General features: G+C 37.9%; 1 protein-coding gene across 4 annotated transcripts in view; it reads right to left on the bottom strand.

The window, feature by feature from the left end:
* The window catches only part of BAZ2B (bromodomain adjacent to zinc finger domain 2B), a 395,277-nt gene that overhangs the window by 347,067 nt on the left and 34,014 nt on the right, over positions 1–14,196 (bottom strand). For all 4 annotated transcript variants that reach the window (XM_054548956.2, XM_054548959.2, XM_054548958.2 and 1 more), the window contains exon 2: positions 8,123–8,225. The gene's annotated coding sequence lies outside the window, so the exon portion shown is untranslated. The remainder of the gene's footprint in view (positions 1–8,122; positions 8,226–14,196) is intronic.

A 14,196-nucleotide genomic window follows, 5' to 3' on the forward strand; every position in this document is an offset into this window, starting at 1 on the left:
GTCTCACTCTGTTGCCCAGGCTGGCACAATTTCAGCTCACTGCAACCTCCACCTTCCATATTCAAACAATTCTCCCGCCTCAGCCTCCTGAGTAGCTGGGATTACAGTCATGCACCTCCATGCCCAGCTAATTTTTATATTTTTAGCAGACATGGGGTTTTACCATGTTGGTCAGCCTGGTCTTGAATTCCTGACCTCAAGTGATCCACCCGCCTCGGCCTCCCAAAGTGCTAGGATTACAGGTGTGAGCCACTGAGCCTGGCCACCAATATTTTTATTTTAAAAATAGCATTATTAAAGTATAATTGATATACAAAATACACATATGTACAGTGTACAATTTGATAAATTTTGACTTATGAATATACTTGTGAAACAGTACCATAATCAAGATAGTGAATATATCCATCACTCCAAAAAGTTTTTTTATCCCTTTTGTAATCCTTTCTCTCTCCCTACTCCCCTTCTTCCTGTCCCCAGGCAACTAACAATCTATTTCTTGCCACTAGAGATTTGTCTATTTTGTTTAGAGTTTTATATAAATGAAATCATATAGTATGTATTCCCTTTTTGTGTGGGTTACTTCACTTAGAAAAATTACTTTGAGCTTCAGCCATATTGTAATGTGTGAATAGTTCATCTTTCTATATGGCTGAGTAGTATGCCATTGTATGGATATACCACGGTTTCTTTATTCATTAACCTGTTGGTGGACATTTCAGATGTTTCCAATTTGGGGGCTATTACAAATAAAGCTGTTAGGTATATTCTAGTTCAAGAGTCTGTATGGCCATATCCTCTTTTTTTCTTGGGCAAATTCCCAAGAAAAGAGTGAATGAATCATGTGGTTGGTTTTTGTTTAGCTTTTTAAGCTTTTTAAAGCCAAACTGTTTTCCTAAGTAGTTTTACAATTTTATATTCCCACACATAGGGTTCTAATTCCTCTATAACCATGTCAAAACCCAGTGCAGTCAGTTTTAAAAGTTTTATTCCATCTATTTGATGTGTAGTGATATCTCAATGTGTGAGTGTATGTTTGTATGTGTGTTTTATTGTGTAAATTCCCATAATATAAAATTAACCATTTTAAAAGGAACAATTCAGTGATATTTAGTACATTCACAATGTTGTAAAACCATCATCTTTTTTTTTAATTGAGACAAGGTCTCAGTATATTGCTAAGGTTGGTCTTGAACTCTTGGGCTCAAGCGATACTCCTGTCTCCACCTCCCAAAGTGCTAGGACTACAGGAGTAAGCCACGGTGCCTGGCCAACAATCTTATGTAATTGCAAAACATTTTCATTACTCCCTGACCACCCCCCACCCAAAATAACCCATGCCCATGAGACAGGTATTCCCTTATTTCCTCTTTCCCCTGGCCACTGGCAACCACCAATCTACTGTCTGTCTCTGGATTTACCTATTCTGGATATTGCATACAAATGGAATCATACAACATGTGGCCTTGTGTATTTGGTTGCTTTCACTTGGCATGTTATCAAGGCTCATCTGCACTGTAGCATGCACCACTATTCCTTTTTGTTGACCAAAAATAATATTCCATTGGATAGATTATACCACAATTTGCTTATTGATCTGTTGATGGACATTTAGTTCTTTCCACCTTTTGGCAATTGTATATAGTACTACTATAAACATTCATGCACAAGTATTTGTTTGGGTATCTGTTTTTAATTATTTAAGGTATATACCTAAATGTAGAATTGTTTGGTTATATGGTATTTCTACGTTTAACTTTTTCATGTACTGCCAAGCTGCTTTCCACACAGTGGCTGAACCACTTTACATACCTGCCAGCACCATATGAGAGGTTCCAATATTTCCACATTCTCACTGATTCTTGTTTCTTACTTTTGTTTGTTTTGCTTTGTTTTGTTTTTGAGATGAAGTCCTGCTGTCGCCCAGGCTGGAGTGCAATGGCGTGATCTCTGCTCACTGCAACCTCTGCTTCCCGGGCTCAAGTGATTCTCCTGCCTCAGCCTCCCGAGTAGCTGAGATTACAGGTGCCCACCACCATGCCCAGCTAATTTTTTTTTTTTGTATTTTTAGTAGACATGGAGTTTCACCATGTTGGCCAGGCTGGCTTCGAACTCCTGACCTCAAATGATCCACCTGCCTCAGCCTCCCAAAGTGCTGGGATTACAGGAGTGAGCCACTGTGCCCAGCCCTTACTTTTGGTTTTTAAACAGCCATCCTAGTGGTTGTGAATTAGTATCTTATTGTCATTTTGATTTTCATTTCCCTGATGTCTAATGGTGTTGAACATCATTTCATGTGCTTATAAACCATTTATATACCTTCTTTAGATAAATGTGTATTTTGATTCTTTGTCCATTTTTTAAAATGAGCTTTTTATTGAATTGTAAGTGGTATTTATATATTCAAGATACAAATTTCTTATTAAATATATGATTTGCAAATATTTCTCCCATTCTGTTGGTGGTCTTTTACCTTTTTGATGGTGTCCCTAGAAGGACAAAAGTTTTAACATTGGCAAAGTCTAATTTATCTAATTTTCTTTTGTTGCTTTTTTTTTTTTTTTTTTTTTTGAAACAGAGTCTCACTGTCAGCCAGGCTGGAGTGCAGTGGCATGATCTCAGCTCACTGCAACCTCCGCCTCCCAGGCTCAAGCAATTCTCCTTGCCTCAGCCTCCCAAGTAGCTGGGATTACAGGTGTGTGCCACCATGCCCAGCTAATTTTTTGTGTTTTTAGTAGAGATGCAGTTTCACTATGTTGGTCAGGCTGGTCTCGAACTCCTGACCTCAGATGATCCTCCCGCCTTGGCCTCCCAAAATGCTGGGATTACAGGTGTAAGCCACCACGCACAGCCTGTTGCTAATGTGTTTTTTTTTTCTTTTTTGAGACAGAGTCACACTCTTGTCACCCAGGCTGGAATGCAATGGCATGGTCTGGTTTTGGCTCACTGCAACCTCTGCCTCCTGTGTTCAAGCGATTCTCCTGCCTCAGCCTCCCGAGCAGCTGGTATTACAGGCACATGCCACCACATCGGCTAATTTTTGTATTTTTGGTAGAGACAGGGTAGAGACGGGGTTTCACTATGTTGGCCAGGCTGGTCTCGAACTCCTGACCTCGTGATCCGCTTGCCTTGGCCTCCAAAAATGCTGGGATTACAGGTGTGAGCCACCGGGCCCGGCTGCCTGTTGCTAACTTTTAAAAAACTGTCAAACCATTTTCTAAGGTGGATTACCATTTTACATGTCCACCATCAGTGTTTGCAAATTCTAGTTAGTGCACATCCTAAACAGCATCACATATGGACATCTTTTTTAGTTTTAACAATTGTAATGTGTGTGAAATGGGTGTCTTTGGTTTTAATTTGCATTTCCCTGTTGACTAATGATGTTGGGCATATTTTCATGTGGTTATTTTCACATTCATGCATCCTTTTATGATGTACCTAGGCAAAACTTTTGTTCATTTGTTAAATGGGTCACTTTCTTCTTGTTAGTGAGTTGTAAAAGTTCTGTTAATATTCTGCAAGCAAGTCCCAGTCCTTTGATATATATTTACAATATTGTTCCTCCATGCATGCACTGCATTTTCATTTTATTAAGTGTGTTTTCAAAGAGCGAAAGTTTTAAATTTTGATCTTTAAAAAAAGGCCAATTTATTATATTTTTTTATGATTCATATTTTTTTTTTTTTTGAGACAGGGTCTCGCTCTGTCGCCCAGGCTAGAGTGCAATGGCCCAATTTTAGCTCACTGCAATCTCTGCCTCACTGACTCAGGTGATCTTGCAACCTCAGCCTTCCAAGTAGCTGGGACTACAGGTGCACGCCACCATGCCTAGCTAAATTTTTGTATTTTTTGTAAAGATGGGGTTTCACCATGTTGCCCAGGCTGGTCTCAAACTCTTGGGCTCAAGTGATCCACCGACCTCAGCCTCCAAAGTGCTGGGATTACAGGCATGCGCCACCATGCCCAGCTGATTCATACTTTTAAAATTCTAAGAACAGGCCAGGCATGGTAATCCCAGCATTTAGGAGGAAAAGTGGGTGGATCACTTGATGTCAGGAGTTCGAGACCAGCCTGGCCAACACAACGAAACCCCGTCTCTACTAAAACACACAAATTAGCTGGGTGTGGTGGCACATGCCTTTAATCCCAGCTACTCAGGAGGCAGAGGCAGGAGAATTGCTTGAATTCAGGAGGCGGAGGTTGCAGTGAGCCAAGATCAGGCCACTGCACTCCAGCCTCAGCAACAGAGCTAAGACTCCATCTGAAGAAAACAAAACAAAACAAAACAAAACACACATGGACACAGAGAGGGGAACATCACACACCAGGGCCTGTTGGGGGGTGGGGGGCAAGGGGAAGGATAGCATTAGGAGAAATACCTAATGCACGTGGGGCTTAAAACCTAGATGACAGGTTGATGGGTGCAGCAAACCACCATGGCACATATATACCTATGTAACAAACCTGCACGTTCTGCATATGTATCCCATAACTTAAAGTATAATAAAAAAAAAAAACTAAGAATAATTTTCCCATTTCTAGATTGCAAAGATTTTTCTCCTGTTTTTTTTTTTTTTATTTTTTTCTCAGCTATTTACAGTGTGAGGCTTTAGATTTAAGTTTATAGTTAATTTTGAGGTTTTTTTTCTTCAATATAAGATAGGATTAATAATTTCTCCCCCATTTTGGCAGTCAATTATATCAACATTTTATTGAAAGGACTCTCCAGCCAGGCATGGTGGCTAACACCCATAATCCCAGCACTTTGGAAGGCCAAGGCAGGTGGATCACTTGAGGCCAGGAGTTTGAGACCAGCCTGGCCAACATGGTGAAACCTTGTCTCTACTAAAAACGCAAAAATTAGCCAGGCATGGTGGCACATGCCTGTAATTCAAGCTACTCAGGAGTCTGAGGCACGAGAATCGCTTGAACCCAGGTGGTGGAGGTTGCAGTGAGGTAAGATTGTGCCACTGCACTGCAGCCTGGGTGACAGAGTGTGACTCTGTCTCAAAAATAAATAAATAAATAAATAAATAAATAAAAGACTCTCCATTCCCTCACTAAATTACCTTAGCATGCTTGGTGAAAATCAGTTAATTATATATGTGTGTCCCAGGCCTATTTTAAGATTTGATTCTGTTCCATTGGTCCACGGGCTTTTCATTTTGCCAATAACAAAGAGTTATAACTTGAAGTCTTGAAATCTGGATAGGTTCTCCAATTTTATCATTTTAAAAACTACATTGTCTATTATTGCTTGTTTGTTTTTATGCATTTTCAAATTGATTTTACCATCAGCTTTTCATGTTCTCTCAAAATGGTCTACTGAAATTTTAATTGAAATTATATTAGTTTTATTAATCAATTTCATTAGAAGTAACATGTCAACAATCTTGAGTGTTGTAATTCATCAACATGGTATATCTGTTAAATTCAGTCATTTAAAAATTCTCTCATCAGTGTTTTATAGTTTAATGGGTAGAGATTGTAGATGTATTTTGTTATATTTATTCCTAAGTATTATTCTTTTGATGAAATTTTTAAAAAATACCAATTGTTTGCTACTAGTATATAAAATATTCAACTCATTTTATATTAACATTATATTCTTTAACATTGTTAATTCATTCATTTGTTCTAGTAGTTGCTTTTGCAGAGGGACAGTTTACTTTGTCCTTTAGGATCTTTATACACATTATTGCTGTTATTCTTTTGCCCTAATGCAATGTCTAGAGCATTTGTTACAATGTTAAATATAAATGATGAAAGAGATCATTCTTTCCATGTTTCTAATCGTCGGGGTAATATATTCCATCTTTCACTGCTATGTATGATGTTAATTGGGGGTTTTCCAGTATATACTCCTTTTCAGGTTAAGAAGTTCCCTATCATTCCTGGTTTACTGAGTTTATATCATGAATACATGTTTAATTTTGTCTACTGCTTTCTCTTTTATCTCAATCATTTAGGTAGGTACATGTTTATTTTGTTTTTCTTTTCAAATAATCAGATATTGGTTTTGTCAGTTTTCTCTCATCTGTTTTTTGGGTGGTGGATTTCTGTTCTTATCTTTATTCCTTCCTCCTTCTATATCTTTATTCCTTCTTCCTTCTACTTAGTTTAGGTTCAATTTGCTTTTCCTAGTCTAGCTTCTTAAAATCTCAGGTCATTAATTTTAGAGCTTTGTTTTCTAATTTAAGAAACTGAAATGGGCTCACGCCAGTAATCCCAGCACTTTGGGAGGCCGAGGCAGGCTGATCACTTGAGATCAGGAATTTGAGACCAGCCTGGACAACATGGCGAAACCCCATCTCCACTAAAATACAAAAATTAGCTGGGCATGGTGGTGCATGCCTGTGATTCAGGCTACTCGGGAGGCTGAGGCAGGAGAATTGCTTGAACCTGGGAGGCAGAGGTTGCAGTGAGCTGAGATCATGCCACTTCATTCCAATCTGGGCAACAGAGCAAGAGATTCCGTCTCAAAAAAAAAAAAGAAATTGAAGTTATGTCACCCTGTAAGCACTGCTTTATCTACATTCTTCAAGTTTTGACCTGTTGTATTTTCATTATCATCCCCTTCAAAGTATTTTCTAATTTCCTTTTTGATTTCTTCTTTGTCCTATTTTTTATTTAGGGGGGTGTTAAGTTTCAAAATATTTGGTATTTTCCTATCTTATTGTCATTGAATTTTAATTCTGTTGTGGTAAGAGAACAAACTGCATAATTTCATTCCTTTTAAATTTGTTGTTTTGTTTTATTGTCTATCACATGGTCTCTCTTTGAGAATACACCATGTGAACATAAAAAAATATGTATTTGGCAGTTATTTAGGTATAGTATTCCAAATGTATCCATTAGATCAAATCGGTTCAAATCTTCTATGTCTTTATAGATTTTTTTTTTTTAGTTGTTCTATCAATTACTGAGAAGGGGGTGTTAAAATCTTCCACCATGATCTCAAGTTTTGCTTCATGTATGTTTAAGTTGCTGCTACACAGGCATTTGTGATTATGTTTTCTCAGATTGTGCCTTTTATCATTATGAAATATCACTCTTTACCTCTGATAATACCCAGTCTTAAAACCGATTTCATCTGATGTTAATATAGCTGTTTCTTCTTTTTATGCTGTTTACCTGGTATAGTTTTGTCTATTCATTTACTTTCAATATATTTGTATTTTTAGGCCTAAGATAAATCTCTTGTAGGAAGTATAGTTTGTTCTTTCTTTTGTATCTGCTCTAACAACCTACCTTTAAATTTTAGTATTTAGACGCTTAATATTTAATGTGATTATTGTTATCACTGAATTTCATTTAATAATTTTATTACTTGGCTCTATTATCTCTATGTGTTGTTGCAGTAGTTCCTGTTGTTCTTTCTTTCCTGTTTTTTTTTCTTGAGATCGAGTCTTGCTCTGTCGCCCAGGCTGGAGTGCAGTGGTATGACCTCGGCTCACTGCAACCTCCGCCTCCCGGGTTCAAGTGATTCTCCTGCCTCAGCCTCCCAAGTAGCCGCGATTACAGGCATGCACCACCATGCCTGGCTAATTTTTGTATATTTACTAGAGATGGGGTTTTACCGTGTTGGCCAGGCTGGTCTCAAACTCCTGACCTCAAGTGATCTACCCGCCTCAGCCTTCCAAAGTGCTGGAATTACAGGCGTGAGCTACCACGCCCAGCCTCTTTTCTACTTTTTAGAAAGATAATTTAAATACTCTTTAGTACTGCATTTTAACAATTCTATTGGCTCATGAATTGTACCTCTTTGTATTTTATTTTTAGCGATTTCTGTAAGGATCACAATATACATCTCTGATCTTTCAGAGTTCAAGCAGAACACTGTATCTCTTCTCTTCATGTAAAATACATGCGCCTTGCAAGCATATAGGTCCCTTTAATCACCTGCCCCCTTGCCACATACCATACATTGTTATAGTTTTATGTATTTCATAGTAGTTGTATAAATTACTTATTGTATATTAACAATGTAAATATGTATTACATCTGCATACACTGAAAACTCCAAAACTCCAATGTTATAATTTTGTTTTAAATACCCAAAGGTCATTTTAAAGGACTTAAGAGGATAACAGTCTTTTATTTTTTTCCAGATATTTACCATTTCTGATGTTCTTCATTTGCTCCTGAAGATCCAAGTTTTCTGTTAATATCATTTCTTGCTCAGTTGAAGAACTTCCATTATCATTTCTTGTAGTATAGGTCTGCTGGAGACAAATTTCTCTTAGTTTGCCATTTGTAAAATTGTCTTAATTTTGCCATCATTTCTGAAGGATACTTCCACTGAACACAAAATTCTGGACTGACTGATTTATTGTTTCAGGTTTTAAGATGATGTTATACTGTTTTCTGGCCTCTATGTTTCCTGATGAAAAAATGTTGGCCTTCAAATTATTGTTCTTTGGTATGTAAAGCAAACTTTTCTCTGTCTGCTTTCATAATTTTTTCTTTATCTTAGGTTTCAGTTTATAAGTGTGTCTAGGCCTGCTTTTCCAAGAATAGTACTCACGGTTCTAAACTGCACCTCAATATGCCTCATCCCTTGATTTTGTCAGGTCAAATACATTGATCCTTTAAATCTGGTCCTCCCTTACTGCCTACTATCTTCACTCATAAGCTGTCAAGGTTGATGTTCAGAACTGCTGACTTACTGGTTAATGTTTTCTAATTCATTTGGGTCACTGGAGCTCCTTGCAATACCTTCGTTCTCCCAAAGAACCATTTCAAATAAAAAAAAAAAAAAGCACGCAAGGGTGATACACATTAAGACAGAAAATAATTGGTAGCTATACAGGACACAAATAACTAATTCTTTCTAGAAGGTACTATCTCAAATACTTTTAAAAGTGAACCCAAGGAGGCAATGTTTTTAAAATGAGTTTAAATATAACATCTCAATTTTAAAAATAAAAGAACATATCAGGTACAACAGTTATTTATTGGGACAATTTCACCAATTAGACAAAAAATAATAATTGCCCCGTCCTGCTGAACTTTTCAGAGGCCTGGTCAGTCAATGAATATGAACTCTTTCTGCTCAGGAATACTCAGTATATTAGTCAAACTAGCAGAAATAGTTTATGTATTCTTAGTAAATAATCTGATATATTTATATAATGAAGACCAAACACTAGAGATGCTTAAGCTAATGGCCTTTCAGATTTGGATAGCATGTTGTTTTTCCCTCTAATGGCCACTTCTCATGGATATATAATTTTTAATCATATCAACAAATTCCTTTATAAAACAACTAATCCTAACTCTATGTAATATTGTTCCACAACTCTTAGAATAGTTCTCTTGGGAGCCGCTCAAGAATACAACCATGTTGTCAAACTTTAGCGTGACTTGAAAATTCTTCACCTCATTTTCATCCCAGAAACACTTTGCTTCTTTTTTCCTTTGTGTACATATTGTTATGTTATATTACGCATTATTATTTCATTTTCCATATAAACATTCTAAACTTTTGTATAAGACATGAGAATAGTTTTCTAATTGCAACAAAATAATAATTTTGCTTTAGAATATAAGCCTGCTTATAATCAATTGAGACAATTAGGATTTATGGTACACATTTCAAAAATGTTGAAGAGGAAGTGGTGTTAACAACCGTGAATGTACTTAAGGATTTTATTTTAGCTGATTTATACCAGTCAATCACATAAACACACAAATTGTGAAGTTTTAATTGTTAAATCCAAGGGATCTCACCCACATAAACAATGTTCAACAATGGCCAATATTGTCTTTTTCCTTCCCATAATCTCCCCACTTGGAAAGACAAAAAGAAGATAAAACTATGCAATTTTCATTAAAATAGAAAGTAAACAACACCACATCCTGTACAGAATCCTGGGGCCTTAGAATCCTCATGGAAATACAGTTGCCAGTGATGCTAACCAGAGTGAAGGTTTTTCCAGGTATAAGCAGCATCTACTTTATTCTTTTGGAGAAAGGGAGGTGTTATGGCTTCCTGACTCCTCCCCCTGAATAGACAGAAGACCAGTGAGGAAGAATACGATTCTAAAAGCTGACAAGTATAGATTTAGAAATTTAATATGCAATAAAGGGGTTATCTCAGAAGACTAGAGGAAAAATGCACTTTTTAATAAATAATGTTGAGATAACTAGATAGCTATTTGGAAAATGATATATCTGGATCAATTCTGCACACCAAACATATGCGTACACCCCAAGTAGACCTAAGTTCTAAATGTAAAGTATGAAATGATACAAAGAGTGAAAGAAAACATATATTAATTTCTTTATAACTTAGGTATTGAGAAAGACTTTATATATATGACTCAAACTCCAGATTCATTGAAAGAAAATATTGACAAATCTGTTACATAAAAATGAAAAACTTCTGCATGGCAAAAAACATCGTAAGTAAAGTCCAAAGACAAATGATAAGCAGGGAGGAAATACTTGCAACATAAAACACAGGTAATAGGCTAATATTCCTAATATATAAAGAACTCTTAGATAACCAATTAAAAACTCTAAAATCCCAATAGAAAAATAGGCAAAAAAATTTAAACAGATGATTCAGAAAAATAATATGAATTGGCTCTTAAACATATGAAAATACATTCAGCTTCACTTTCATGAGGCAAATGCAAATTAAAACTACACTAAGATACCATTTCTCACCTTTAGACCAGTAAAAACTCTAAAGTTTGACAATTACTCTGTTGGTGAGGCTGTGAGGAAATAGGAACTTAACCATTGCTGGTGGGATATAAAATGCTATGATCTCTATAGGGAAGAGATCATTTGGCAACGTCAAACAAAACTACAAAACTACAAAAGTATTTATCCTTTGATTTAACAATTCCATTTCTGGAATTTACCCTGAATATACAGCTCTAAATGCGTAAAAATATGTATGTACAAGGTGATGAATTGCAGCACTATTTGTAATTGCAAAACACAGGAAAAACACATAAATGCTCTTACATTAGTAGGTTAAACTATGGACACCCACAGACTGTACATCACAAATTATGTAGCTGTAAAAAAAAAAAATGAAGATATCTATGAACTGATAAAAATATATCCAGGATATATTAGCCAAAAATCAAACAAATCAAAACTATAAAAAAGTACATAGAGTAGCTATCTTTTCTGAAAGAAATAAGTATAATTACATATGAAGATATACATATTTTCGCACACACACAGAATGAAAACCAAAAAGCAAAACAAACAAACAAACCCTCTAGAGGAATGATAACCAGAAATGAAAAAAACTACTTATCTAAAGAAGATGAGTGAGAGAGTAGAAGAGACAGAAGAGGGAATGACATTTCATTGATTACATATTTTTGTATAGTTTTTATTTAAGAACATTTAAGAGTAAATGATATAATTAATTTTTTTTTTTAATTTAAAAGAACAGGAACGTCAGATGCAGTGGCTGATACCTGTAATCCCAAGCACTTTGCAAGGCTGAGGTGGGCAGATTGCTTGAGCCAAGGAGTTCAAGACCAGCCTGGGCAACATGGTGAAACCTTGTCTCTACAAAAACTACCTGAGTGTGGTGGCATGTGCCTGTAGTCCCAGTTACTTCGGAGTCTGAGATGGGAGGATCACCTGAGCCCACTAAGTGAGGGCTGCAGTAAGCTGTGATCACACCATTGCACTCCAGCCTGGGCAACGAAGTGAGACACTGTCTCAGAAAAAAAAAAAAGAAAGAAAGAAAAGGAAAAGGAAAAGGAAAAGGAAGGGGAGGGGAGGGGAGGGGAGACGAGACGAGGGGAGGGGAGACGGGACGAGGGGAGGGGAGACGGGACGAGGGGAGGGGAGACGGGACGAGGGGAGGGGAGACGGGACGAGGGGAGGGGAGGGGAGACGGGACGAGGGGAGGGGAGACGGGACGAGGGGAGGGGAGACGGGACGAGGGGAGGGGAGACGGGACGAGGGGAGGGGAGGGGAGACGGGACGAGGGGAGGGGAGACGGGACGAGGGGAGGGGAGACGGGACGAGGGAAGGGGAGACGGGACGAGGGGAGGGGAGACGGGACGAGGGGAGGGGAGGGGACGGGACGGGACGGGACGGGACAGGACAGGACAGGAAAAGAAAAGAAAAGAAAAAAGAAAAGAAAGGAAAAGAATGGAGGCTGGGCGCGGTGGCTCATGCCTGTATTCCCAGCACTTTGGGAGGTTGAGGTGGGCCGATCACTTCAGGTTATTAGTTGGAGACCAGCCTGGCCAACATGGTGAAACTGCGTCTCTACTAAAAAATACAAAAATTAGCCGGGTGTGGTGGCATGTGTCTGTAATCCCAGCTACTTGGGAGGCTGAGGCAGGAGAATCACTTGAACCTGGGAGGCAGAGGTTGCAGTGAGCTGAGATTGTGCCATTGCAGTCCAGCCTGGGTGACAAGAGTGAAGCTCTGTCTTAAAAAAAAAAAAAAAAAAGAATGGGGAAAACCTAAAGTTGAATACCTGAAGAAACAAATAAATGTAAGGATTTCTGAATAAATAACATAGCCATATAGAACAAGGAAAATAACTAATCCAAATAATTTCTGAACGCAGTATTTGAGGTATATACCTTTCACTGGAAAATAAAGAGAAATGCAAAAATTTCTTGAGCTCTACCTTAAAAGTCTATTGTTTGTAATAACATTGGAGCAGCATTTTTGTATGATTTTGTCTTTGTTGCAGCATTAAGCAAATGAGAAAATATATAAAACACTCTTGGGGAGCCAGAGTACCTCACTGGCGGAGAAGGAACACACAAATACGGAACTGGGGAGGACAAGACAGAATCCTCTCATTTTAGACTGGAATAAGACTTATTATAAGCTAGCACAGTGGCTCTTGCTTGTAATCCTAGCACTCTGGGAAGCCTAGGTGGGAGAGTCACTTGAGGCCAGGAATTGGAGACTGTCTCTATTATAATAAGTAAATTAAAGAGGCAATAAAATATTAAATTTTTTTTAAGTTATCAACACATCACACTTCTTCAGTTAAAAAAAAAAGGCACAACAGAATACAATTTAACAAATGTTAAACGAACCCATTAACTGTAAAAATCCTCTAATTCCTGAATCATAGATAGGAAAAATTTGTGTACATTAGTGAAGCTATTCACTATCTCTGGTGAAGATAGGATATGAGGGAATAAGTTTAAGGTGAAAATGTGATAGCAATGTATGTAGAGCTTTATAAAGGGAAACCTCTCCAGTTATAGAATTGTGAAACCAAAGAAAGACAATCTGAAGAAATACTAAAAAACAGATCAATTATTTTTTGGAGATAATTAAGGTACACTTTTATCTAAAATAATGTACAGAAAATGATTCTCCAGATTTCCCCAACTGATTTCATAATTATCTACCTATTTTCATATTTCCCCATATATCATCTCTTTAGAGAATATAACGAAATCCCAGCTTTTCTATGTGAAAGGTTTCAATTACCTTTGTTTCTTTTTTTTTTTTGAGATCGGGTCTCACTGTCACCCAGGCTGGAGTGCAGTGGCGTGATCCTAGCTCACTGCAACCTCCACCTCACACGCTTAAGCTATCCTCTCACCTAAGCCTCCCAAGTGACTGGGAATACAGGCGCACCCCCTGCGTTTGGCTTTTTTTTTTTTTTTGAGACGGAGTCTCACTGTCACCCAGGCTGGAGTGCAGTGGTGCGATCTAGGCTCACTGCAACCTCCACCTCCCAGGTTCAGGTGATTCTCCTGCCTCAGTCTCCCAAGTAGCTGGGATTACAGGCACCCACCATTGCACCCGGCTAATATTTGTATTTTAGTAACGATGAGGTTTCACCATCTTGGCCAGGCTGGTCTTGAACTCCCGACCTTGTGATCTACCTGCCTCGGCCTCCCAAAGTGCTGGGATTACAGGCTTGAGCCACCACGCTTGGCCTAGGCTAATTTTTTTTTTTTTTAGTACAGATGAGGTCTTCCTATGTTGCACAGGCTGGTCTTGAACTCCTAAACTCCAGCAATCCTCCTGCCTTGGCCTCCCAAACTGCGAGGATAATAGGTGTGATCCACCATGCCTGGCTTCAATTATCTTTTCTGAATAAGATATCTTGTAAACTTACTGATATTAGTGACTTGGTTCTTTGTGACACTTCACAGATATTTGTATATATGCACACACCACTATTCATGGTATTATATTTCTCCTAAATGACAATAGTAAACCTTT

The sequence above is a fragment of the Pongo abelii genome, chromosome 11 (assembly GCF_028885655.2).
Source record: "Pongo abelii isolate AG06213 chromosome 11, NHGRI_mPonAbe1-v2.0_pri, whole genome shotgun sequence".
Lineage (NCBI taxonomy): Eukaryota > Metazoa > Chordata > Mammalia > Primates > Hominidae > Pongo > Pongo abelii.